Source organism: Chelonia mydas, chromosome 2 (genome assembly GCF_015237465.2).
Source record: "Chelonia mydas isolate rCheMyd1 chromosome 2, rCheMyd1.pri.v2, whole genome shotgun sequence".
Classification (NCBI taxonomy): Eukaryota; Metazoa; Chordata; order Testudines; family Cheloniidae; genus Chelonia; species Chelonia mydas.
The window spans coordinates 26,456,858-26,483,084 of record NC_057850.1 but is presented as its reverse complement, the minus strand read 5'-3'; the positions used below and the strand labels follow the sequence as shown (position 1 = coordinate 26,483,084).

Sequence of the window (26,227 nt, the reverse complement as noted above, 5' to 3'; positions counted from 1 at the left end):
TGAGACTAGCTCAGACACACAAACTATGGGGTCAATTCATGCTGTTAATTACACTTAAACAAGACAAAGTAAGTGTAGAGTAACAGTAGCTACAGGCACAGATGCGTACATGTACAGACAATAAGGAGGATGCTAAGTCAAGCTCAAGTGGACTTTATTTCACCAAGGTCTAAGGTCTAATCCATCCAAGCAAAAGCAAGCTAGAAATGCTTGATGGCCCTGTTAACAAAGCACTATTGATCTTTGTGTCTGTAGGCAAACCAACTACCATAATGGATTTCTGCTCTACCATTGTGAGAGAACAGATTTTGCATAACTACTGCCCTTACAGATTCAATGAACATTCTACATGAATACAAGTCCACATTTACGTGGCAGGAACATATATTTCATTGCACACTAAATAATGAAGCAAAAGGTTATGTTCGTGACAACCATTTTAAAACATCTGTAATGATTTACACTACCTACAGCATGGTGGTAATGAAAAACATTCACAGCACAAGAAAACCAAATGTAAATATACAGTATATATTCCCTTCTTGAGGGGAAAAGGGGGAATCCTTAAAGTTTTATGGGAAGTTTTTTGTTTGGGGTTAGGGAGGAAATAAGGGCTGAAGTGAAAGAAGAAAAGTGGGAAATGCTTCTTCAAACAAATGTGCTGCAAATATTAAATAAGATGAACCAAACCACACAATGCAGTGTGGGAGACTGCATAGCTCAGGGGATTAGTAATGGGATACAAAGCTTTTAATCTCTGGTGCTTCACTTCCATGTCTAGGTAGCCACTTTGGGCAAAGGTGCAGGTACATATTTAAATGCCAAAAATGAGGCTACTTTGAAAGCTTGAAAGAAAAAAAATTACCATATAGAGAAGTGGAATTTAATACCTTTGCTGAAATGGTTAACATCAAATGGTTTTAAACCAAATATGCTTTTTTGTTTTTCCATGAACTATCACTATTCCGTGAGAAATATTCCACCTCCGTTAACTGTAAGGATGCTGCAGTACTTCACAATAGGCTTGCTGGGACAGAGATCAAGTTTCCAGTGGACAGCTATCTATCTTGTGACAGAACCTGTAACTAATAGGACTCAATTGGGCACAACATAAGATGCTATTTACTGCATGAATACACATATGCAGTGTATGTTAAGTGTCATATTTCCAACATGTTCTCTTATGCGCTGGTGGCCTTCCCTCTAACCTCTGATAAGATTTTTCACTACAATATTTCATTGCAGCGTTTCTGATAAAGATGCCAACTGTTCCCATTTTATCTTCTAGTAGCCTATAAAAACATCATTACAATACACAGAGCACTTGCTATAACAATGAGATCCCTGGAATCTTCTGACTGAGCAGAAATACAGAAAGTTAGAGACTATCAGAACTCCAAATGGTAACCACGTATTCTAATGCATGCTGAACTCACACATTAACATGCTGTTCTAGTAAGAGACCTGCATGAGGCAATGTTCTAAGCTCAACTCCACACAGCAACTTGTTTTCCGGCGTTAGCTACTGACTGAGAGACAAGGTGGTTGAAGTAATATGCGTTTGAAAGCTCAAAAGCATCTCTCTCTCCCTCCCCCAATAGAAGCTGATCCAATAAAAGATATCACCTTCTCCAACCCTGTCTCTAATATCCTGGGACCAAAACTGCTACAATATTGCATATTAGCTACTGATTTTCTGTTTTGAAATAAAGATCATAAAACGTAAGAAACAAAAAATGTGTCCCATGAAAATGCAGACATCTCATTCTTGTAATACTTTTGTTTTTATAAGACTCCAACTGTTTTAAGTGATACCTAATGTATAATACTTGGTGAACAGTTGAAGTTTAAAGAGGCCCTGCAAGACATGCTGCTATCCAAACACTGCTACAAAACTGATGAGGAGACAGCTTGACATCCAGTATTTTCATGGCCTGCCTCGAAAAACAAAAAAACATTTAAATGTAAAGGTATACCCAAATTTCTTTGATAATCATAGCAAGATTGAGGGTCAGCTTTGAACATTTAACCGGTCATCTCATTTGTTTTCAAGTTATGTATTTGCAATTATGAGTAGCTTTCTTCAGTTAGTCTTAAACCCCTTCCTAAGTGCCAAACTACAGTGAAAAAAGCCACTTTTGTATTAAAATAGGGGAGCAAAGGAGTTACACTAGTATTATTATTAGTTTAAATTCATACCTCAAGAGTATACTGATATGCCTTTTCCATACAGACAAGTTTTCAGGTAATAAAGTCTCAGATATTTCTATCTTTACAACTTGTGCTACAAATCTTGTGTTCACACCACTGAAATCAGCTTATTGATCTGTTCAAACTGTCACAGGTAAAAAGCCAACTGCTGTTATTAGAAATAAGTATGTATATCATTAACACCTATTAGCACTATGTATACTGTCATGTGTGACCTGGCAGAACAGTATGCCAGTAACTATTAGGGCTCTATTCCCATCAGAACTAGTAAAGGGTTAGACTTTAAATCTAATCTATTTTTTAAAGACTGGTTAACGGTAGGGCAGGCATTGGAAGCTTTGTACTGTACTTGAGGCCAAAGGAAATTTTCTGAAATTCTCACTGTTGCTAACACCAAATTAGCTCCACCAGCATTAGAAATGGCAAGAGGCCTAGCAGACATGTTGCCAGTAGTTAGCTGGGTTTTGTGTGTATGCACACACACCTTGTCTCACAGCCCTACTCAAAGCTAATTTAATTCATGTTTCATACACCAGCTGCTCATCTACACAAGTGCTCCCAACATTGCCAATACTTAGCACTACGCTTTACACACAGACCAGGCCTCTGAAGATGCTGCTTGTGGAATACTTTCAAGTTTTATAACATTTTAATATCTTAGTTTATTTCATTGCTGTCAAATAGCAAGAAGATGTAATAAGCCTTCAGATTGCACGTAAGTGCAAGCTGCCAAGTTCTGGACCATCAACAGTCTAGATGGTCCATGAACTAGAGTATTGCATGACAGTTGGAGGAACCAGGAGGCAGACGCCATCTTGGGTGAAATGCGGGGAGGGGGAGGTTCTGTGATAGGAAGGAGGACTGTCAGGAGTTTCTGGGACCCATAAGCAAAGGAGGCAAATGCCCAACCCAGAAAGGAACAGGTGCAGTCTCACTACCTGAGGACATCAAGCAGCATCTGTGTCCAGCTCAGAGGGGTTTGGCCATATTTTAATATCCTACTCTCAAATATCAAGCGGATAAACTAAACCTATCTAGGCTTGTGTGTGGAATTTTAGTAGTTAGAGCAGATCCTTCCTTTAGAGGAGGCACAGCTGAGTGGTGGTTGCCACCTCAGCTGGATATAAGAACCAGGACTTCCTTGGCCAGTGAAGGACTCTCTTTCTCACTTCTGTTTGTTTTTTTGTTTGCTTTAAAAAAAAAAAATTGTCCTGGAGAACAATGAACAGAAAAGAAAGTCATGCTTTTGGCCACGGGAGAACATGCATGATTGTAGTGATGGCCTATTAATAAGGCTAAGATTTTGTCACAGATATTTTTAGTAAAGTCATGAGCAAAAGAGAAAAATTAACGGAAGCCATGACCTGTCCAAGACATTTACTGAAAATAATTGGGACAAAATAGGGATCTATGGATCCCCACACTGCCCGACGGTGAGCAGCTGCACAGGGGCTAGGAACCTCCTTCAGCAGCTGGGGGCTATGGGGTACCTCTGATGCCTGCAGCTCCAGGAACAGTGAGGATTAGAAGCACATAGCACAGTTCTGATACCTGCTACCTCCTTTAGTGATAAAAACCACTGCCAACGTGTTGTAATACATCACCGGCACATCAGGACTGGAGTTACAGTTCTTAGGACATCTTTGACTGCTCTGAGCTTTGGCCAATTGAAGAAGAGCCCTCCCACATAATATTCATTAACTTTGGATGTCAGCTTCCCTCTCCAATTCTCACATACTCTGGCCCTCTGAGTATCCCTTGACAAGGGGGCAAAGAGAAGACACATGTGGAACCTCACTCAACAGTATGTTGGGGACAACAGACCATAATTCTGATCAGAGACAGATCCCTGATGTGACTGGAGAACAAATGGCATCATGTCTTCAGGCCACCAGCTTCTGAATCCTGTCCTTTGAAAGAAGTAAACTTCTGTGAAGGATATAGACACAATTCCCAGAAGCAGTATATATTGCATGGAATCATTCAGCTTCTGGTGGTGTTGACAAATTCATATTATTCCAGAATAAAACTTGGTCTGCAAAAGCTGCTCTGGGGGCCTTTTCCAAGAAAGGTGCTAGGATGAGCAGGTCATTTTAGAATGGGTATGGAACTTGACCCCTTTTCTGCTCAAAGAAAAACAGACTAAAACTAATACTTTGGAAGACACCCTTACAGAGGCAGGAGGACCAAAGATACAGCATGAAGAACACTTGATGATACAGAAATTAAAAAATCCTTTTGGGAATCCTGTTCTGGGTTTAATTCAGGGTCTCCATCCTGAACTTTGGCTTCTGAAGGAATCTGTTCAAGAACTTCAAGTTGAGCACTCCTCCTTTTTTGGGACTCTTGGGTGCCAGGACAAGGTCCTAAGCCTTCTTGTTTTCTGGGAGATCCATTATCCAAATTTGAAGAAGATAACACACTGCAGTCCTTATACTCTGTGTTTCAATTGGTTGGAGGAATAATCTTGGTTTTGGTGTTGCATTTATTTGAATAGTGCCATCCTGGCTGCCTAAATGGGGGGGAGTGGTGCTTTTTTCAAATATAGTATTGATCTAATGCTTTGATAATTCCTGCCACTTGGTCCCCAATTGGTTCAACCTATAATCATCCTTTCTTGAAGGATGCAGAGTTTTCCTGTAGTATCTCCTCCATACCTCATGCCAGTTGGTATATGGAATCAGCCACTTGGATCACTCTCTTGCAACTCTTGGATGAATCAAAAGCATGCCAAGACCTATAATAGCATCTGTATTTCTTTGGGCTACAAGGCTCTCAGGTTTTTATTTTATTTTTATTTAAAGGAGGTTTCCATGGCAGTACTGTCTATAGTCACTGAAGAACCTGCCAGCTGGGACATTCAGTAGTAAACAGCACTTACTTTCCCTGGGGATTGGCCTTCCATGGAGTTAGGCAGAACTGGTGTTGTAAGAGTTACATAACTCATTGCTTGTACTGAGCATCTCAAGATGTCTTTTGTGGGGGGGGAAGTTATTTCTTTTTTCTTTTTTTGGAGTCGGGGAGAAGGGCAATCTGCCATGACTGATAAGGAGATGTTTTTCACTGAAGGCTCCCAGTCCAGAAGACTTCTGAACTTGAATGGCACAGTGGGCAAAAGGAGTCTGACCACACACACATGGCTACAGCCAAGACATGGAAGCATTAGATGCATGAAAGGCTGCTAAGGTGGCTTTGCTTTTACTAATTATTTTAAATAAAGACTTGCAATTTCTTTAACCAAACATGAGGACTGCATGAACTTTTGGGGAGTATAAAACATAACATTTACTTCGGAATGGATTCAACTCAACTTCTCTCCAATGTTTCTTTTCTCAGGGCCTTATCTGGAAGGATACAGAGTCTGCATAATACTCCTGAGGATGGTTTAAAAACATTATTAAAAATCCTGAGTGAGGTTGTTCTTCTGTGGGCTCCAGCCCCAAGGCCAAAAAAATCTGGCCTTTCTCCCACAAAAATAAATATGAGGACCTCTTTGTACTTTGAGACCTTTTTTCTTCCTTTTAGAGCCTTTACCCTGGGAAACTTTGTGTTATGGTCAAGTGGAAGAGGAAGACAAGAAGGAAGAGGATCCCTGCCCCTCCTGTTCTTTGTTTTACTGGGAAAACAGAGCCTTAAAAATTTCCACTGTTGAGGAGTGACTTCATGGGCCAAAATCTTAAGTGTCCTTCCCATAAATCTTTTACCTTTCCTTCTCAATTTCTAAGTTTTACATATGGGAGTGATCAACCTCTCGGGTCTCAGAGTGTACCCTGATTTTATGGAGTTTTTCCTCCTTATCTGTAGGCCAGAGGTAGAGTGGCCTCCATCCTGAGACAAAAAGATAGCACAGAAGAGGGAATCTGAAGGGAGAACGGCATCTGCTGCTGTAGTATAGAAATAAGTGGAACCCTAGTAAGGCTCACTTTTGAGATAATCTGAGTGAGCTCCTTGAATTTTATAGATGCTCCCTTCTTGAGGGAGGGACAGAGGAAGCCATGTTGTCTCACAGTGACCATGGTTCCTGGAGGGGCTACACTGAGAATGCTTACTAAGGGCAAACTGCAAGGAATAGGGCAGACAATTCCCAAAACTACTGATTTATTTCAATATTTATATTCACCAAGCCAATAACAAAACAGCTACCACACTGATTACCAAGAAGCCAAAATACAGTTCCCTTTAAGCAGTCCAGCCCTTTGGCTCCCACTCAGAGAGCCAAGTCTAATACAGAGAGGGGTTACTAAAAAAAACCTTGTTCATATAAAGTACTACCAATCCCAAGAGATCAGATACATTGCCCACCAGGTCAGTGAATATTTTAGATCTCACCCAAATATATGCTTACAGCCAATCCTTATTAACTAAATCTAAGATTTAGGTTTGGTCACTCTAAATCTGCACTAACTGAAAGGTATGGTATCTGTCTCCAAGGTCCTGCAAACAATAGTCAGACCCATTGTAACAGACAGGTGGACTTATCCTGTGACGAATCCAATCTGTGTGCAACTTCATACATCTGCAGAGCCTGCCAATAAGGATATTTATATGATGCAGAATACCTGTCCACGATGAGATGAGATAACTGATGTTCATATAGACGTATCTAGATGTCAACATATATTCACAACTCTCCCAAACACACAGCTTCCTACTTTCCCTATTATCAAAATAGATTAAAAATTGCAGCAATTCAAGCTACAAATCTTGAGCAACAGTAAATCTTGAAAGTTATTTTGATATTTTGAGTAATAAAAAAAAACAGGGATCCTGGCTAAAAGGGTTATTTAGCACATTTCAACTCCATTTCCCATCTAAGTTTTAGAATCTATTCCAGGCACTGTTCCCTGTAAGCTGTGCGCGTGCACACAGATCTTAAACCCCATGCATACGGCGAAACACCACGCGCACTCCGGCTTCGGCCTTTTTTTTGGCTTCGGCGGCGGCACAGAAGAAATTTTTTGCGCACAGGGCCTGTTAAAAATTAGAGGGAACATTGATTCTAGGACTGGCAAATGATTAAAAAATAATCACAATTAATCATGAAATTAAAAAACAGTATGATTAATCACAGTTTTAATTGCGCTGTTAATAACAGAATAACATTTTAAATTATATTTTTGGATTTTTTCTACATTTTCAAATATATTCATTTCAGTTACAACACAGAAAATACAAAGTGTACAGTGCTCATTTTATATTATTTTTGATTGCTCTATAGTACTTGTGCAAATATTTGTAATCTCTTTATTGTGAAAGTGCAATTTACAAATGTAGATCTTTTTATTTTAACATAACTACACTCAAAAACCTAACAATGTAAAATTTTAGAGCCTTCAAGTCAAAGCATGAAGGGGCATATGAATGTTTAGCATACCTGACACCTAAATACCTTGCAACACCAGCTACAACAGTGCCATGAGAACATCTGTTCTCACTTTCAGGTGACATTGTAAATAAGAAGTGGGCAGCATTATCTTCTGTAAATGTACACAAACTTGTTTGTCTTAGCAATTGGCTGAACAAGAAGTAGGACTGAGTGGACTTGTATGAGGTGAATTGAAAAATACTATTTCTTTTGTTTACCCTTTTTACAGTGCAAATATTTGTAATAAAAATTAAGTGAGCACTGTATACTTTGTATTGTGTTGTAATTGAAATCAATATATTTGAAAATGTAGAAAAACATCCAAAAATATTTATAATAAATTTTAATTGGTATTCTATTAACAGTGCAATTAACTAGATTAAAAGAGTCACAGTTTTAATTCTTTTTGCATTAATCGCATGCATTAACTGTGATTGACAGCCCTAATCTAATCCTTTTAAAAATGACCTCCAGAGAAAAAATTTGTCATTTTTACTGTTTTGATATACAAAAGGTGTCTGATTTTTTTAAAACGGTACTTGGGATTTGGCTTGGGTTTAATCTTTCAAATAACAAAACCATATTGTCTTCCCTGTTTTTGTTAGAGGAACACTGACTTGGATTGGGAGCCCTGAGTTTTTGGTTGAAGGAGCCAGGGATGCTAATCTTTCATACAGTGCTTTTCCTCATCTCTGTCCAGAGTTTGAAGTTAGTGCCCTCCAGGTATCTTGAAACTTGTTTAAATCATCTACTTATTTATTTTTTCTCTGTAAGTGGACTGCTCACTGATGCAGAGGAAAGGAACTGAATATGAATTGCTTTGTATTGGATAACGATAAGGTCATCAAATGATGGAGAGAAGTGAAAGGTATTGAAATCCAACATAAAAATCAAATTAAGATATATGCTAATCACTCCCATGATTGATTTGTTTGGACGCTGCATCTCTTCTAATCTTCATCTATCCTTTTAGATAGACTCTCTGAAAAATGAGCTCTCTCTTCTGTGTGAAAAGAAAGTACTGTAGTACATTTTGGGTGCCACCTCAGTACAAACAATAATACACCACCATTATGTTTGTATATTTTAAGTTATCCATTTGCAATAGAAAGCATCATAGTATAAATTTCACAGTACATGGCTTCATGTTGATTACCATGGAAACCATCAAGACCACCGGCACTGCAGAATGACTGCCTTGTCGGTATGTTTCTACAATACAGCCCCAGGATTCCAACTGTTTGAGCAGCAGGGCATTAGATATCATTACCATACCATCAGGAAGCAACGATGGGCTGTAACAAGAGTAAGGCCCTACAGTCGTCCTAGTTACAATGGAGACAGAATGTTACAGACAGAGCATTACCAAGTATTTTTCGGTGGGTTATTTTTGCTACTTCCACAAATAGGTTAGAAAATCTGAATCTTTTGAAAACATTTTTAAATAAGTATTTTTATTACTTGTTTTTAGAACAAAAGTCAATACATTACCATTGTTTTGGGGGTGAGACCTGATGAACATGCTCCCTTACTGTACAACGTATCTGCATTTTAGGAAGATTAGACACGAGCTATAGTTTCAACTTAATATTTTCCAGTTGGTATAAAAGAGTCTTATTCTTTTAGCTGTCAGCTGTCTGATGAAATGTGTTCTGCTATATTAGTGAACTACCAGCATTCAAATATTTGCAGTACTTACTGAGCTAGTAGTGCCATCTGTGAATAAAGGGATTACTTTTCAGGCTTCAGCTTCTAGCAGTTGCATATGAAAAGGTTTAGAAGTGACAGCCAAAAGCAGCAGCAGTAAACTTCATAATTCAACCATCCATTTTTCACATGGATTGTGCTAAATTTTTACCCTCATTCTGAAGTAGAGGAAAGCCTGCAGAGACAGTTATCCACGCTTATTTGGCCTTAAGAAATGAACAGAACACGACAGAGACAAAATAAAAATAAACTTGCTTTGTCTATTTGCATCTCTATAAAATGCTCCCAGATTTAGAGGCACCTAATGCTATTTCAGGATCCTAGCCTCCAAGATCAGCATTGAAAATAATGTGCTGAAGTAAAATATTGCATTTAAGCATATAAATTATGGGATCCCTCCTTTTACATGCATTCAATATATATTCCAAAACAGTCATGAAAGTGACACACTGGCACGATGACTAAGTCATTTTCCATCATTTATTATTTTAAGTTTTCCACATGTCCAGGGCACTTGACTTCACTAAAATTATGTGAACAAGTTTTGTTTTAACAGGTTTAGAGATACAGAAAAATCTTCCCTAAAGGGAGGCAGTGTGCATCAGTGGAAGGGAGACAAGACTGGGACTCAGGAGACCTTGGTTCTATTCCCAGCTCTACCACTGACCTGCTGTGCAACCATGGAAAAAGAATGTTATTTCATTTCCCTTTTCCTCAGTTTCCGCATCTTTAAAATGGGATTAATGATACTTGCCTCCTTTGTAAAGCACTTTGATATGTACAAAGTGAAGTGCTATATAAGAGCTAGGCATTATTTATCATCTCTATAGGAGTACTGGATGATTAAGAGCATTCTAATTTTACCACCACTGATAAAGGGAAATATGGATGGATAAGGTCATATGATTTTCTGAGGACATCATTTTGGGGGCACAGTTATGGTAGCCTGGGTACATTAAACCACGAATTGATAAATACTGGAGTCTTTTGAAAGTGTACTCTCAATTCTGAATTTCCTATCTTTTAACGGTTATTTTTTGGTAACTACAAAATTTCTATAAGGATTTTTATCTTTAAATTACTAATATGCACTCAAAACCTTAATCTACCTTAACTAATTATTGCTGAGAATTTGCTTAGTTGTTTTTAAAACACTCACAGCATGAGATGGAGGAGCAAGAAGATTTGGGGGAAGGATCATTCACCCTTCCTTCTGAAATCGTAAGGGCCACCTGGCTAATGCCTGTTAAAGAAATGGAGGTGTACACCAGCACACACAAGAGAGATTCCACGCTGCTGAATGCACCAACACCCTTGCAAAACTTAGGAGGCTCTAGGGGGCCTCCAAAGCAACACAGTCACATTTCCGCCCAGGTGAGGAGTCCAGTTTACTTCAGCTTCACAACTATCCTACCAATTTTGATACCAGTATTTCTTTGTGGATTTTAGAAGGGGGCGAAAATCTGGCTTAGAATTGAAAATTAGTCACAACCTTAATTACTAAGTGGCTGCCTCTGCACTAGAGAGATAAGAAAGAATGGGAAATCCTTGGTAGTATCATACTCATAGCACGATGCTAATACTCGTCAGGCTGTAGTCAGAGCATTTTAATATGCTTCAATATCTCTAATATTTCAATTTAAATAGCATTTTTATTTCACTACACATCAAGGCACAATGATTTTATGAGTGTGTACAAGTGTGTATGGTTAAACACACAGGCAATTTAAAGGAACATTTTTAACTATGGACATATTGTTGCAGGCAATGGGCCAAAGTGACGGACATCACTGAATTCAAATGAAATAGTACAACCAGGCTTACCTAAACACAAAAGGGAACCTCTGGCAGTTACTAAGCATATCTAAAAAATTAATTTCCCAAAACTTGCCCACATTATTGATTCTACAACAGTAAGCTGAGCTGCCCATTTTACTAATTCAGAATTCAAGAAATTTAGTATTATATGCTAAATACTGGAAGTACTCTTATAGAATTGCTAAGCATTAGTGCAATATAAAAAGCATATACATCTATAATCTTAACACTACATGAAATAAAAGATGTGGCAGAGTTATATTGACAATCACACCTCTGTCTAGAGGGCAATTTTTAGGGAGCGGGGGGTGGGGCGGGAGAGTAGAGAAGAGATAAAACATTGAAACTGGATCCGAAATATTATTTGTGGCAGAGCAAGATGGGGAGTTACTTTAGAAAAAAGCTTTGGTCGTAAGCAACAACAAATTGAAAATAAGCTGCCTTTAATAAAACAGTTTGAAAAAAAATTTTGTAACAAGTTTCAGTGTTCTTGCCCAATTTAATTAACAGAAAACATTTTTCTTGGGCATATAACTGCATTTGTTTTGTACCACAGACCTAAATACATCAGACTTTTCAGGTTAGGCACTATACTATTTTGCCAGCTGTCTGCTATATTTTGTCTTTTTCCCTGCATTGTGCCACTCTGCTCACAAACACTGTAGACACTCAATTTTGTAACAATGCCTGGAGAACACCAAACGTACATCCTTAACAATGTTCTAGTGTGTAAGGCAATACACATTAGATGTCCAGATTCCCAATCTTTACTGGTGCAAACTCCCTCTGCTGTTCTAGGCAAATTACTCAAAAGCTCTCTCTGCCTGTTTCCCATCCATAAAATGGAGATAATGCTCACAGTAGTGATGAGAGTGATGATAATGTAAAATACTTTGAAGATTAAAAGCATTATATAACTGCAAAACAGTGACTAAAAAAAAAATCAAATGAAAATGCACAGTGTTCATCTTGGTAGCAAAGTAACAGCCAGCAAATAAGCACCAAGAGATCAGACCATAATCAGCCTGTTCAGCAGCTATGCATACATAATTACAATGCAGGAGACCAGTCTGACGTACACATCACAAGTGCAGAAAAGAATGAAGCCCAACTGTTGACTACAGCAGCATACAGAAGGGGAGAGTGCCAATTTTCTTTCCAAGCAGGAGAAACTATTGTCAAATGATATTTCGCCTTTGAGCCTTGAAGTGTAACACTGTTCATTGCCCTTAGGCCAAACACTAATTCCTTTTGTCAGGGCATTAGTTTCATAGTGCCAAATGATACCAGATGCTTTTGTTTTATTGAACTCCTCAATGTTGTATACTTAGCAATGATATAACCTTTCAGTATGTATTCCCTCACTGCACTCCTGCAGCTTGTTTACCAGCTCCAACTTTGTTCTGCTAATAGCAACTCTTAGCATTTATACTGTTTTTCCAACTACAAGACACTTTCTTAAGCTTTAATCCTCAGAACCAGGATGTAGATATTTCCCACATTTTACAGATACAAAAATGGAAGCAGAGAAGCTGTCTTTTATGCAGTCAGAGCCAACCACTATCAAAGCTGGTTTTAGACGCTACATAAATTCAGATACCTATGTGGTGGGCACATGAGTGCATCCATGCCCCAGTACTGTATTCCAACCATGCCTGATGTTAGAAAATTAAGATAATATATTTTACAAGTTGAAAGGTAAAGCATATGAAATTCTGCAATTCCCAAGGACCAATTTCAGCAACAAGAGTAGGATTCCATAGCTGATTCTAATAGTGCACAAAAAACAATCTGCAGCCTCATATCTGCAGATCATATGAAATCATGTCACCTACCAAAGATGCAACTGAATCTTTTACAGCATACCTGAATATGTACAAATATGGAATAAATGTCACTAAAAACTGGGTCTCCTCCAAAGTGAATACTCTGTTTGTGTACACCTAAAATAAAGTGACAAGTGACTTTGAGTGCTGCAGTAGCAGCTGATTTGGCCTTGGCTGCAACCTCTATCTCAGAAGCAGGAGACTGACTCAGAGGTACTGTTTATGTCCTCATGTCAAAAACCTTAGCTATTGGAGAGGCTAGAAAGTAGTGGTGGTAACGCAAGTTCCACGGTAACACTTAGGACTTGTCTACAGAGGAAATATTTACCAGTTACCCAATATAGTTAAACTGATATAATTTCCTGTGCGGATACTCTTGAGAGTGTCTTTTTTAAGGTTTAGCTTAAACCTCCTTCAAAGCAACAGTTAAACCGAAAAAAGCCACTTTTATACCAGAATAAGTGTGTCCACTTGGGGAGTTATACTGGTGTAACTACAGCTATTTAAATTCATATGTTCTAGACCAGATCTACATGCTAAAAAGTTAAGTTGATCCAGCTGTGTCACTCAGGGGTGTGAAGTACATATACACACATATATATACATACATACACACACACACACACACACAGAGAACAGAAAAGCCAGCCTAACACTCAGTGTGGACAGCACTAGGTTGACAGAAGAATTCTTCAGTTTACCTAGGGTATGTCTACACTATGAAATTAGGTCGAATTTATAAAAGTCGTTTTTTTAGAAATCGGTTTTATATATTCGAGTGTGTGTGTCCCCACAGAAAATGCTCTAAGTGCATTAAGTGAATTAACTCGGCGGAGCGCTTCCACAGTACCGAAGCTAGAGTCGACTTCCGGAGTGTTGCACTGTGGGTAGCTATCCCACAGTTCCCACAGTCTCCGCTGCCCATTGGAATTCTGGGTTGAGATCCCAATGCCTGATGGGGCTAAAACATTGCCACGGGTAGTTCTGGGTACATATCATCAGCCCCTGTTCCCTCCCTCCCTCCGTGAAAGCAAGGGCAGACAATCGTTTCGCGCCTTTTCTCCTGAGTTACCTGTGCAGACGCCATACCACGGCAAGCATGGAGCCCACTCGGGTAACCGTCACCGTATGTCTCCTGGGTGCTGGCAGACGTGGTACTGCATTGCTACACAGTAGCAGCAACCCCTTGCCTTGTGGCAGCAGACGGTACGACTGGTAGCCGTCATCGTCATGTCCGAGGTGCTCCTGGGCATGTCGGCCAGGAGCGCCTGGGCAGACATGGGCGCAGGGACTAAATTTGGAGTGACTTGACCAGGTCATTCTCTTTAGTCCTGCAGTCAGTCCTATTGAACCATCTTATGGTGAGCAGGCAGGCGATATGGATTGCTAGCAGTCCTATTGCATCATCTTCTGCTGGGCAGCCATGAGATGTGGATGGCATGCAGTCCTTCTGCACCGTCTGCTGCCAGCCAAAGATGTAAAAGATAGATGGAGTGGATCAAACAAGAAATAGACCAAATTTGTTTTGTACTCATTTGCTTCCCACCCTTCCCCGTCTAGGGGACTCATTCCTCTAGGTCACACTGCAGTCATTCACAGGGAAGGTGCAGCGAGGTAAATCTAGCCACGTATCAATCAGAGGCCAGACTAACCTCCTTGTTCCAATACAAACAATAACTTAAGGTGCACCATTTCTTATTGGAACCCTCCGTGAAGTCCTGCCTGAAATACTCCTTGATGTAAAGCCACCCCCTTTGTTGATTTTAGCTTCCTGAAGCCAACCCTGTAAGCCGTGTCGTCAGTCGCCGCTCCCTCCGTCAGAGCAACGGCAGACAATCGTTCCGCGCCTTTTTACTGAGCGGACGCCATACCAAGGCAAGCATGGAGGTCGCTCAGCTCACTTTGGCAATTAGGAGCACATTAAACACCACACGCGTTATCCAGCAGTATATGCAGCACCAGAACCTGGCAGAGCGATACCGGGCGAGTAGGCGACGTCAGTGTGGTCGCATGAGTGATCAGGACATGGACACAGATTTCTCTGAAAGCATGGGCCCTGCCAATGCATGCATCATGGTGCTAATGGGGCAGGTTCATGCTGTGGAACGCAGATTCTGGGCTCGGGAAACAAGCACAGACTGGTGGGACCGCATAGTGTTGCAGGTCTGGGACGATTCCCAGTGGCTGCGAAACTTTCGCATGCGTAAGGGCACTTTCATGGAACTTTGTGGCTTGCTTTTCCCTGCCCTGAAGCGCATGAATACCAAGATGAGAGCAGCCCTCACAGTTGAGAAGCGAATGGCGATAGCCCTCTGGAAGCTTGCAACGCCAGACAGCTACCGGTCAGTTGGGAATCAATTTGGAGTGGGCAAATCTACTGTGGGGGCTGCTGTGATGCAAGTAGTCAACGCAATCAAAGATCTGCTGATACCAAGGGTAGTGACCCTGGGAAATGTTCAGGTCATAGTGGATGGCTTTGCTGCAATGGGATTTCCTAACTGTGGTGGGGCAATAGACGGAACCCATATCCCTATCTTGGCACCGGAGCACCAAGCCGCCGAGTACATAAACAGCAAGGGGTACTTTTCAATAGTGCTGCAAGCTCTGGTGGATCACAAGGGACGTTTCACCAACATCAACGTGGGATGGCCGCAAAAGGTACATGACGCTCGCATCTTCAGGAACTCTGGTCTGTTTCAAAAGCTGCAGGAAGGGACTTTATTCCCAGACCAGAAAATAACTGTTGGGGATCTTGAAATGCCTATAGTTATCCTTGGGGACCCAGCCTACCCCTTAATGCCATGGCTCATGAAGCCGTACACAGGCAGCCTGGACAGTAGTCAGGAGCTGTTCAACTACAGGCTGAGCAAGTGCAGAATGGTGGTAGAATGTGCATTTGGACGTTTAAAGGCGTGCTGGTGCAGTTTACTGACTCGCTTAAACCTCAGCGAAACCAATATTCCCACTGTTATTACTGCTTGCTGTGTGCTCCACAATATCTGTGAGAGTAAGGGGGAGACATTTATGGCCGGGTGGGAGGTTGAGGCAAATCGCCTGGCTGCTGGTTACGCGCAGCCAGACACCAGGGCGGTTAGAAGAGCACAGGAGGGCGCGGTACGCATCAGAGAAGCTTTGAAAACCAGTTTCATGACTGGCCAGGCTACGGTGTGAAAGTTCTCTTTGTTTCTCCTTGATGAAACCCCCCGCCCCTTGGTTCACTCTACTTCCCTGTAAGCTAACCACCCTCCCCTCCTCCCTTCGATCACCGCTTGCAGAGGCAATAAAGTCATTGTTGCTTCACATTCATGCATTCTTTATTCATTCATCACACAAATAGGGGGATGACTACCAAGGTAGCCCAGGAGGGGTGGTGGAGGAGGGAAGGAAAATGCCACACAGCACTTTAAAAGTTTACAACTTTAAAATTTATTGAATGCCAGCCTTCTTTTTTTTGGGCAATCCTCTGTGGTGGAGTGGCTGGTTGGCTGATGGCCCCCCCACCGTGTTCTTGGGCGTCTGGGTGTGGAGGCTATGGAACTTGGGGAGGAGGGCGGTTGGTTACACAGGGGCTGTAGTGGCAGCCTGTGCTCCAGCTGCCTTTGCTGCAGCTCAACCATACACTGGAGCATACTGGTTTGATCCTCCAGCAGCCTCAGCATTGAATCCTGCCTCCTCTCATCATGCTGCCGCGACATTTGAGCTTCAGCCCTCTCTTCAGCCCACCACTCACTCTCTTCAGCCCGCCACCTCTCCTCCTGGTCATTTTGTGCTTTCCTGCACTCTGACATTATTTGCCTCCACGCATTCGTCTGTGCTCTGTCAGTGTGGGAGGACAGCATGAGCTCGGAGAACATTTCATCACGAGTGCGTTTTTTTTTTTCTTTCTAATCTTCACTAGCCTCTGGGAAGGAGAAGAGCCTGTGATCATTGAAACACATGCAGCTGGTGGAGAAAAAAAGGGACAGCGGTATTTAAAAAGACACATTTTATAAAACACTGGCTACACTCTTTCAGGGTAAACCTTGCTGTTAACATTACATACATAGCACATGTGCTTTCGTTACAAGGTCGCATTTTGCCTCCCCCCACCGCGTGGCTACCCCCTCAACCCTCTCCCCTCCCCGTGGCTAACAGCGGGGAACATTTCTATTCAGCCGCAGGCAAACAGCCCAGCAGGAACGGGCTCCTCTGAGTGTCCCCTGAAGAAAAGCACCCTATATCAACCAGGTGACCACGAATGATATCTCACTCTCCTGAGGATAACACAGAGAGATAAAGAACGAATGTTGTTTGAACGCCAGCAAACATACACTGCAATGCTTTGTTGTACAATGATTCCCGAATACGTGTTACTGGCCTGGAGTGGTAGTGTCCTACCATGAAGGACGCAATAAGGCTGCCCTCTCCAGAAACCTTTTGCAAAAGCTTTGGGAGTACATCCAGGAGAGCCGCGAATGCCAGGGCAAAGTAATCCTTTCACATGCTTGCTCTTAAACCATGTATAGTATTTTAAAAGGTACACTCACCGGAGGTCCCTTCTCCGCCTGCCGGGTCCAGGAGGCAGCCTTGGGTGGGTTCGGGGGGGTACTGGCTCCAGGTCCAGGGTGAGAAACAGTTCCTGGCTGTCGGGAAAACCGGTTTCTCTGCTTGCTTGCTGTGAGCTATCATCTTCTTCATCCCCAAAACCTGCTTCCGTGTTGCCTCCATCTCCATTGAAGGAGTCAAACAACACGGCTGGGGTAGTGGTGGCTGAACCCCCTAAAATGGCATGCAGCTCATCATAGAAGCGGCATGTTTGGGGCTCTGACCCGGAGCGGCCGTTCGCCCCTCTAGTTTTCTGGTAGGCTTGCCTCAGCTCCTTCAGTTTCACGCGACACTGCTTTGGATCCCCGTTATGGCCTCTGTCCTTCATGCCCTGGGAGATTTTGACAAAGGTTTTGGCATTTCGAAAACTGGAACGGAGTTCTGATAGCACGGATTCCTCTCCCCATACAGCAATCAGATCCCGTACCTCCCGTTCAGTCCATGCTGGAGCTCTTTTGCGATTCTGGGACTCCATCATGGCCACCTCTGCTGATGAGCTCTGCATGGTCACCTGCAGCTTGCCACGCTGGCTGAACACGAAATGAGATTCAAAAGTTCGCAGTTCTTTTCCTGTCTACCTGGCCAGTGCATCTGAGTTGAGAGTGCTGTCCAGAGCGGTCACAATGGAGCATTCTGGGATAGCTCCCGGAGGCCAATACCGTTGAATTGTGTCCACAGTACCCCAAATTCGACCCAGCAAGGCCGATTTACGCGCTAATCCACTTGTCGGGGTGGAGTACGGAAATCGATTTTAAGAGCCCTTTAAGTCGAAATAAAGGGCTTCATCGTGTGGACGGGTGCAGGTTTACATCGATTTAATGCTGCTAAATTTGACCTAAAGTCCTAGTGTAGACCAGGGCCTAGTTACTATCTGTCCGGGAGGTGGATTAACTACAGAAGGGATCTCAAACACTTGCCCCGCGGAGTTCTTTGCTGCGGCCTGCCAAGCTCCCCACCCCCGCCCCAGGAGTTATTTCCTGTGGCCGCCAAGCTCCCCTCACCCTCCGCTCCCCCCCCCACCCAGCACGCCGTGTCCCCACTCCTCTGCCTACCTCCAGGCGTGTCCTGCCACCAAACAGCTGTTTGGCAGCGCTTAGCGCTTTCCAGGGTGGGGGCGGGAGGAGCGGGGAGCCGCATGCTCAGGGGAGGAGGTGGAGAAGAGGCGGGGATTTGGGGAAGGGATTGGAATGAGGCCAGGGAAGGGGTGGGGCAGGGTCAGGACCTCATGGAAGGGGTAGAGTGGGGGCAAGGCCGGCTTTTGTATCTTTATATGAGAAGGTGTCAGTGGTGTGGCCCTTGGGCCAATGTACTAGTCCTCATGTGGCCCTCAAAGTGATTTGAGTTTGAGATCCCTGAACTCCTCCCATCTCTGTAGTGAGTGGCTACACTCAAGTGCTGCAACTGTGCTGCTGTAGCATTTGAAGCATGGTCATTGCTCTGGCTTATACTGGTATAACTTTCCTGTTTAGATAAGCCCTTAGAATAGTAGAAACAGAATTTCTTTCCCCCACTACAGGCTCTTTGTACTACTGAGGCTAGTTCGTTAGAGGACCTACTAATGGACCATGAACTGGAAGAATCCCAGGTAACCAGCCATCTCATATTGTCTCATTCAAGGACTGGAAAAAAAAAAAATTGACCCCATACGTGTGGCCAGAAGTGGGTTTGCACATGTAAGACTTCCTGCTCCTTTTCATTGGCTTTTGTTTTCTGAACTATTCTTACAGTCAAGAAGCAGGACTGTGCAAGACAAAAAGAGAAGTAGGGACACAGGAGACAGGCAGTACTATTGGTCCTGTGCACCACAGTCTTTAGCATATTCTGATTGGTTCTACTACCTGTCATTTATACAACTCAAAGACACAATGCATGAGTACAGACAGGCATATTATATATTGCAGAACACTATGAAATGCCAAAAAATACTCAGCTAGCATCACACTAAAATAGCACTGTGAATCAACATCCTCAGCTTCAAAAACACATTTCTTTCTTCAAAGCAAACAGTTATAACATGTAAACTCCTAGGGCCTAACCCCTTTCAGTGAAGAAAAATTTCTATTTTTTCCAGTATGTTTACTTTGTGCATTTGACAGCACTCTATAAAGCCTGCTTCACTGCTGTATTGATGGTACACATGCTTTACTGGACTAAGGAAGATGATGCTTATTAGTAACAATGAAAGGTGAAGAGGGAGTAGGCAGAAGTATGTATAAAGAGAAAGGGAAGAGAAGGAAGACAGACAGGCCCAAGCATGTTTGGTTTCACTGTTCTTGGGGCTATCCTTCTAAACAAAAGAGGACCCTATCGTAGCACACACGGGTACTCAACGCATCACAAGCCAAGAGACTCCAGAACACAGCAGAAAAGAGAAGAGAGGTAGAATAACAATCCTGTTCCCCCCCAGGCTCAGATGCAGAAAACATTCTATCACAGAAACAAAAACAACATTTTAATGCACCCGCATCTGAGAGGCAAAGAACAATAATAACTGAGGACATCTAGTAGCGTACAGACTTCCAGATGAAAACCATGTCAACTCCTGGAAGGATTCACGAAGCTGCTGCCCACCACGGTACTAGAATCCTCCAGATTCCTTGTACTCTGTGACATCAGCCTTCACATTGAAATGATCTATGATACAGTCGTTCTTGATCTCATGGCCTACAGGTAAACCTTAGGATGCTTCCAGGCACACTCTGGACCTACACATGCAGCTGCTTCAGCCCAGGAATGGGTATTGGAGATCACACCAGCATACCACTCTCCTGCTCTGATCAGCACCTCGTAAGTCCTGTCTTACACAAGCACAGTACATCTAAACTGGGGGTTGCAAACAAAAATCACTTAGTATAGGTAAGGCCTACAACAGCAGCCAAAGTTCTCACAAAAAAAATATACCCATTGGCCAAAATTGAAATATTTTGGTGCCTAAAGTTTTTACTTAAAGAAAAAACAATACAAAAAAAGTTCTAGGTGTCTTAACAATTGAAATTACAACATGTTGGCCACCTAGTAGCACTGAAAACTCATATACAGGTAATTTGTTAACTCAGCCAGCAGCCTAGTCATAAATAGATTAACTCAACCAGCAAATCAAAGCAACAGAAAAGCCCTTGCAGCTACTCACCTAAATTCATAGGCTGGCCCCAAATAAATGAGTACCCACCGTGTCAACTGACTTTAATAGGAGTTTCAGGTGCTTGGCAGTTCTGAAAAACCAAGCCACATATATATTTAACTTAGGCATGCAAGTTTTACAACTTTAGTCATTGTTTATGTGACAGTTAACTACTTCATTTCAGCTATTTATCTGGGATCACATGATGAGTGTGTTCCAATATCATCCCTGGCGTTACTCTGAATGTCTGATTAAAAAAGATCCCAGCTTGTTACTGCCCGTTCCTGATCCAGTGAGGATTCTATAGGTATTGCCAATGAACAGGATCATAGAAAGAAAACCCCAGTTGTGGTTTACCATAGAGCAGAAAATGATATCTATGCAAACATGTTCTTTGCATTATGGACCCACTTGTATTCTTCTATCTATGTATATGATCCCCAGTTTCATCTGATCATGCTACTGTATTTTGGGATATTTGTGCAACTTCTATTTTGTACTACATTGGGTCAAAAGACCCTTTGAAAAGAATAACGAACATTTGCCACCATCATGCCTTTGCTCAATGCAAATAGTCTCATGGAATTGATCCTTCAAACACTTCATTATCAAGTAATCTGGTATGCTGATGCTTCAGTTTCCTAATCACATTTCATTTCCTACCAATAAAAAAATCAGGAAACAGAGTGGGCTTAACGGAGCCTTCTTAATTTACTTCAAAGTATGGAGATATTTCTAGAATGTGTTTCTCTTCTTCCGGGATATGACCTCTTGCATCTACATATTTTACAGTTTTGGGTTTTAAATTGGTTATTGGAAATGGCATTAGTGCTGAGCATCAAAGAATGACACACAGGAGGCTCTTTATTGTTTAATTAAGATTTTTTACTAATTGTATGAAAGCAAGTGAACATAGTAGAACATTGGAGTTTGCACTAAGTCTCTCAGCTGGGGCAACTAACATTTTCACAAACCAATAAAATTACTCAAGTGTGTAAGTGTTTACAGGATCAGGCCCCATATGAATTGCAAAACTGCATGCACACAAAACAAGCCTACAAACACCAGACTGCCAATCTGATAGAGGTATCCTTATGCTGATTAATATTTCACCTGGAGTCTTACTGATACCACCATCCTATTATATTACTATTATGCTAAACAAAAGTTAAGTGTGTCAAGTCAAACATTCAAAAAAATTATCAAATGTTCGAATTAAGATTACACAATAAAACACATTCTATCAAATGCCAATGGCTACAAAACTGACTAAAAATAGGATGTGGGACATAAAGGTAAAAAAAAAAGTATTCAAATCCACAAGTGTAGGTGGTGTGGGGGTGGGGAAACACACCTCCAACTCCTGGTTTTAAGAGGTGGAAATACCAAGACAGAGTGTTGAAAGTGATGCTTTGAAGAGAATTGCACAGTCATTTAAAGATTGGTCATATTGAAAGTAATATTCACAAAATAACTAATGTAGATCAACACCTAGTAGTAGCATCTATACTGATTTAAAAATAATTTTAGTTTCTCAGCTCTAAGGACCAAGATCTCCTTTAATTATATTCATGGATTTCAAGGGAGTGGGGGTGTGTGGAAATAGTGCAGGCAAACAGGAAATTAAGAGAGTACTACTAAAGAAAACTACACTGCAGTATTCCAGAAGTAAATGCCCAGTTTTTGCTATTAGAGAGGCAAGGTGGTGAGATAATATCTTGCATTGAACCAACTCCAGCTGGTGAGAAAGACATGCTTTTGGGTCACATGGAGCTCTTCTTCAGGTCTGGGAAAGGTATCCCAAGCATCACAATTAAATGCAAGGTGAAATAGATTATCATAAGTAGTCAGCACATATTTTAAGGGACCAAAGTATCTTTTCTCTCAGGCTACCAAAAGGAACATGATTATGTAAAACTACTTAAAAATGTCACCTCTATTTTGGAAGGAAAGGGAGACAGCACTGATAACTGTAAGTGGACTGGTCATCTCCTGAGCACTCCCTCAAGGCCTGAGGTCGATCTGCAGGCGCACTGCCTCAGTTTCCCTATTCTTCAGCTTAGGATCCCTTAAATCAAACAACTCTTCATTGATTCAGCCAAACCCCTGCTTGGCACTGGATTAAAATAACAAAATCATACCAAAAATATTATACAAAATGAAGGTGCATCATGTATCCAAAAGTCATCTGCTTGGTGTGAAGAATAGAACTAAAGCCCAAATGCCTTTGACCACTTGAAAAGCACAACTATTAAAACTGCTTTAGTCAAATGGAGGATTTGTTTTTATGAAACAATTAAATCAAGTACTTGTACTCTTGGTAACTTGTACAAGTCAATGTAGTTATAATGCACCCCAGTAGCTGGAACTTTGTCAGCTAGATACTGTCTCAGAATGCCCAATTTACAAATCAATTCAACACAATGAGAAGGGAATACTGTTTGCATCAAAACCTGTGGATTACCAGATAAATAATGCCAAATATGTAAACAGAACTTGTATTTTTAAATTTAAGAAGGGTGGGAGGGACACCTTTTTGCACATATACAATCATTTGTTCAAGATTTCCAACTTTTATATGCCGTTAATCAAAAGTGTAATTTATATTTGGCCTTCCAAATTCAATCAGTGATAATAGCTCAATCTAACAACCTTAAAATGCCAGTTTATTTATAATTCGCAGTGTTTTTAATCTTACTGTGGCTCTCTAGTTTTCAAATTGAACAGCCTAAAGAATAATGAATGATTTTTTCTTCTACTACCTCAATAGGAGAAAGTGAAACTTGATGGTGCTACCCAGTAGCATGGTACACCTCCGAAGACAAAAAAGGGAATTATAGCTATTTCGTTAAAATATAGGTAGTCAGGTAACCTTGGTTCTTTATCTAGATTACTTTCTACCTCTGTGAACGTGGGCAAGGCTGTCTTTGCACCTCAGGTCTCCCATTTGTAAAAGGGAAATTACTATTAATAATCATTTATATTACAGTAGTACATAGAGGTCAGGGCCCCATGGCACTAGGCACCATATAAACCCCCCCCCCAAAAAAAGGAATGGTGCTTGTCCCAATGAGCTTGCAACTTAAGCTAAAAATACCTACCTACCTTTCATTGAAGTCCTGAAGATTTATTCATAAATGCCTACAAAGGACTTAAAGATCCTTGAATGGAAGTCACTATAAAATCTAAAGTACAACACAATTTAAAATAAACCACTGAAATTCAAGTAAAATAAAAAAAAAATATTTGAAACAGTATTGAGGTAGCAACTCTGGAGCTGCTCTACAGTAATTTATGAATATTGTATGTTGGCCCAGTTATTGGGATGTTTACCGTATGGGTAAGTTTAATAGTGGGCTGTAAGAAACAACCAACCAAGAAGGAATTAAATACCTCAAGATCAATCACTCTGCAACAGACACTTGACGGTTAAGGGACAAATGCCAAACTATTAGCTTTGAAGATTTTCCCTCCTCCCCAACCAACCTGCACAATTAATTTTGTCCAGAAGGACCAAAGTCCAGGAACACAGAGCGTCACAGGAATGCTGGTTGGTGAAGAAAGCAAACATCTCTCATAGGAGAGGAAGGTAGCTATTCAGAGGAGTTATTTCAGGGACCAACGCTGAGACACAAGCACCTGTTCCAGTGTCTGGAGAAATTAGGTTGCCAAAAGGCTTACCATCCCTGATAGCAAGACAGACATGCTGTTTTTAAATCCTCTCTAAAATCTTTGTTCCTACTGCAAAATAAACAATACTTTGTTTTTAAAATGCTGTTTGGTCATTATATAAACCACAGGTCGTAGATTCCTGAAGGGAAGAACAACAGATACCAAACCTAGTCAGACCTGCTAGGTAAGCACAGATCATATACATGCTATTGTAGCCCAGAGCCCATTCTAAGAGTGGGTGAACTTCAGAATTCTGCCCTGTGATAAGCAAAGACATAAGGCCTGAGGGGATGCACTCAGAGACCAGAAAAGGGATACAGGTGCAGCTAACCATGTAACCATAACATGCAAATATTAACAGAGGGGGAAATTAATGTTGCCCTTCTTAATGTATAAAAGTTTGTTACACAAACAGTATGCACACTTTCCAAAGGTTACTCTTCCTTAATATTTATTAAACTGTAAACTCTTAGGGCAGGAATATATCCTAAAGAAGCAATAGGGCTGCTCTGATTTACACTTGGACTAGGGAAGCTGCAGTTTGAGGAAGAGGAAGTTCTGACTCCCTGATGCTCTCTCCCCCAGTATCAAATAAATCTCAGCACTACAAAGAATCAGTCTTCTGATCTCCAAGTTACTTTGCACCAGTGAAATATTCTAGCAAGCTTCATTCTGTTATTACCATAATCAGAAATGTCATAAAAGGAGAAAGATAAAATACAACAAATGCTTAGGAGAGAGTAACAAGGACTGTTTACTCAAACAGAATGAAAGAATATAATGGAAGGCTTTTGTAACATTGCATTAAGTGATTCTAGAAGACATATTTCATTTTTGTTAGTAACTTTCATTCTTGTGTTCTGCCTTCATTGAGACCAAGAATTTAGGGCTGGATATTTCTCTGAATGTTTTTGATATCCGATTCTGTCATAATTAAAACAAAACTTCCTGAGGGGTATTTCTGGAGGCATTTGATCTCTTGCTTCAAAGCTCAACCTATCTGAGTTCAAGATGTGACCTAACCAGGACTGGGACTCAGAAATGCTACAATAATACAAACAACAAACATCATCATAAGGGGCAGATTATCTGACATTTTTCTACTGCAAGGTTCTTACACCTTCCTCTTAAGCATCTGATCCAGTAGGGGGAATTCTCATGTTACTATAGACATGGGGTTCTCCAACTGGGGGGTCAGGACCCCTAAGGGGATTGCAAGGTTATTACATGAGGGGTTGCGAGCGGTCAGGCTCCACCCCAAACCGTGATTTGTCTCCAGTATTTATAACGTTAAATATATTAAAAAAGTGTTTTTAATTTATAAGGGGGGGTTGCACAAAGAGGCTTGCTATGTGAAAGGGGTCACCAGTATAAACCTTTGAGAACCACTGCTATGGAGAGATGCCATTGATCTTTCCAGGATCTCAGGATCTAGTGGGAATTCCAGGATCTTTCTTTCCCAGAAACAGCTCAAGTATTTGCCTCTGCTGTTGCTCTCAGCTTTCACAATCAGTGGCAGCACGAAATTTACCTGACTCTCGTCAGTTTTCACACTTCTGCAGTTTAAGAAAGCTATTACTAGCCCCTCCAACACTGCAAGATGTCTGCAGACAGGAAGAGAATACTGGTTTACCCTCATTTCACATTTGGAAGTGTCTCTTCTCAAGCACAAGAACCAAAAACACTATTTTAATGGGCAGGTTTACCTCCCTTCACCCAGTCACTCATTACACTTTTCAGAGTAGCAGCTGTGTTAGTCTGTATCCACAAAAAGAACAGGAGTACTTGTGGCACATTAGAGACTAACAAATTTGAGCATAAGCTTTCGTGGGCTACAGCCCACTTCATCGGATGCATGCCTTTGTGATTCTGGAACAGTAATGGGAAGTTATAATTAAGGCTCCATTTTTGTCACGGATTCCG

General features: G+C 41.3%; 1 protein-coding gene across 2 annotated transcripts in view; it reads right to left on the bottom strand.

The window, feature by feature from the left end:
• Positions 1–26,227, bottom strand: part of EIF3H (eukaryotic translation initiation factor 3 subunit H) — a 121,916-nt gene that overhangs the window by 89,319 nt on the left and 6,370 nt on the right. The gene's annotated exons all lie outside the window — the stretch shown is intronic.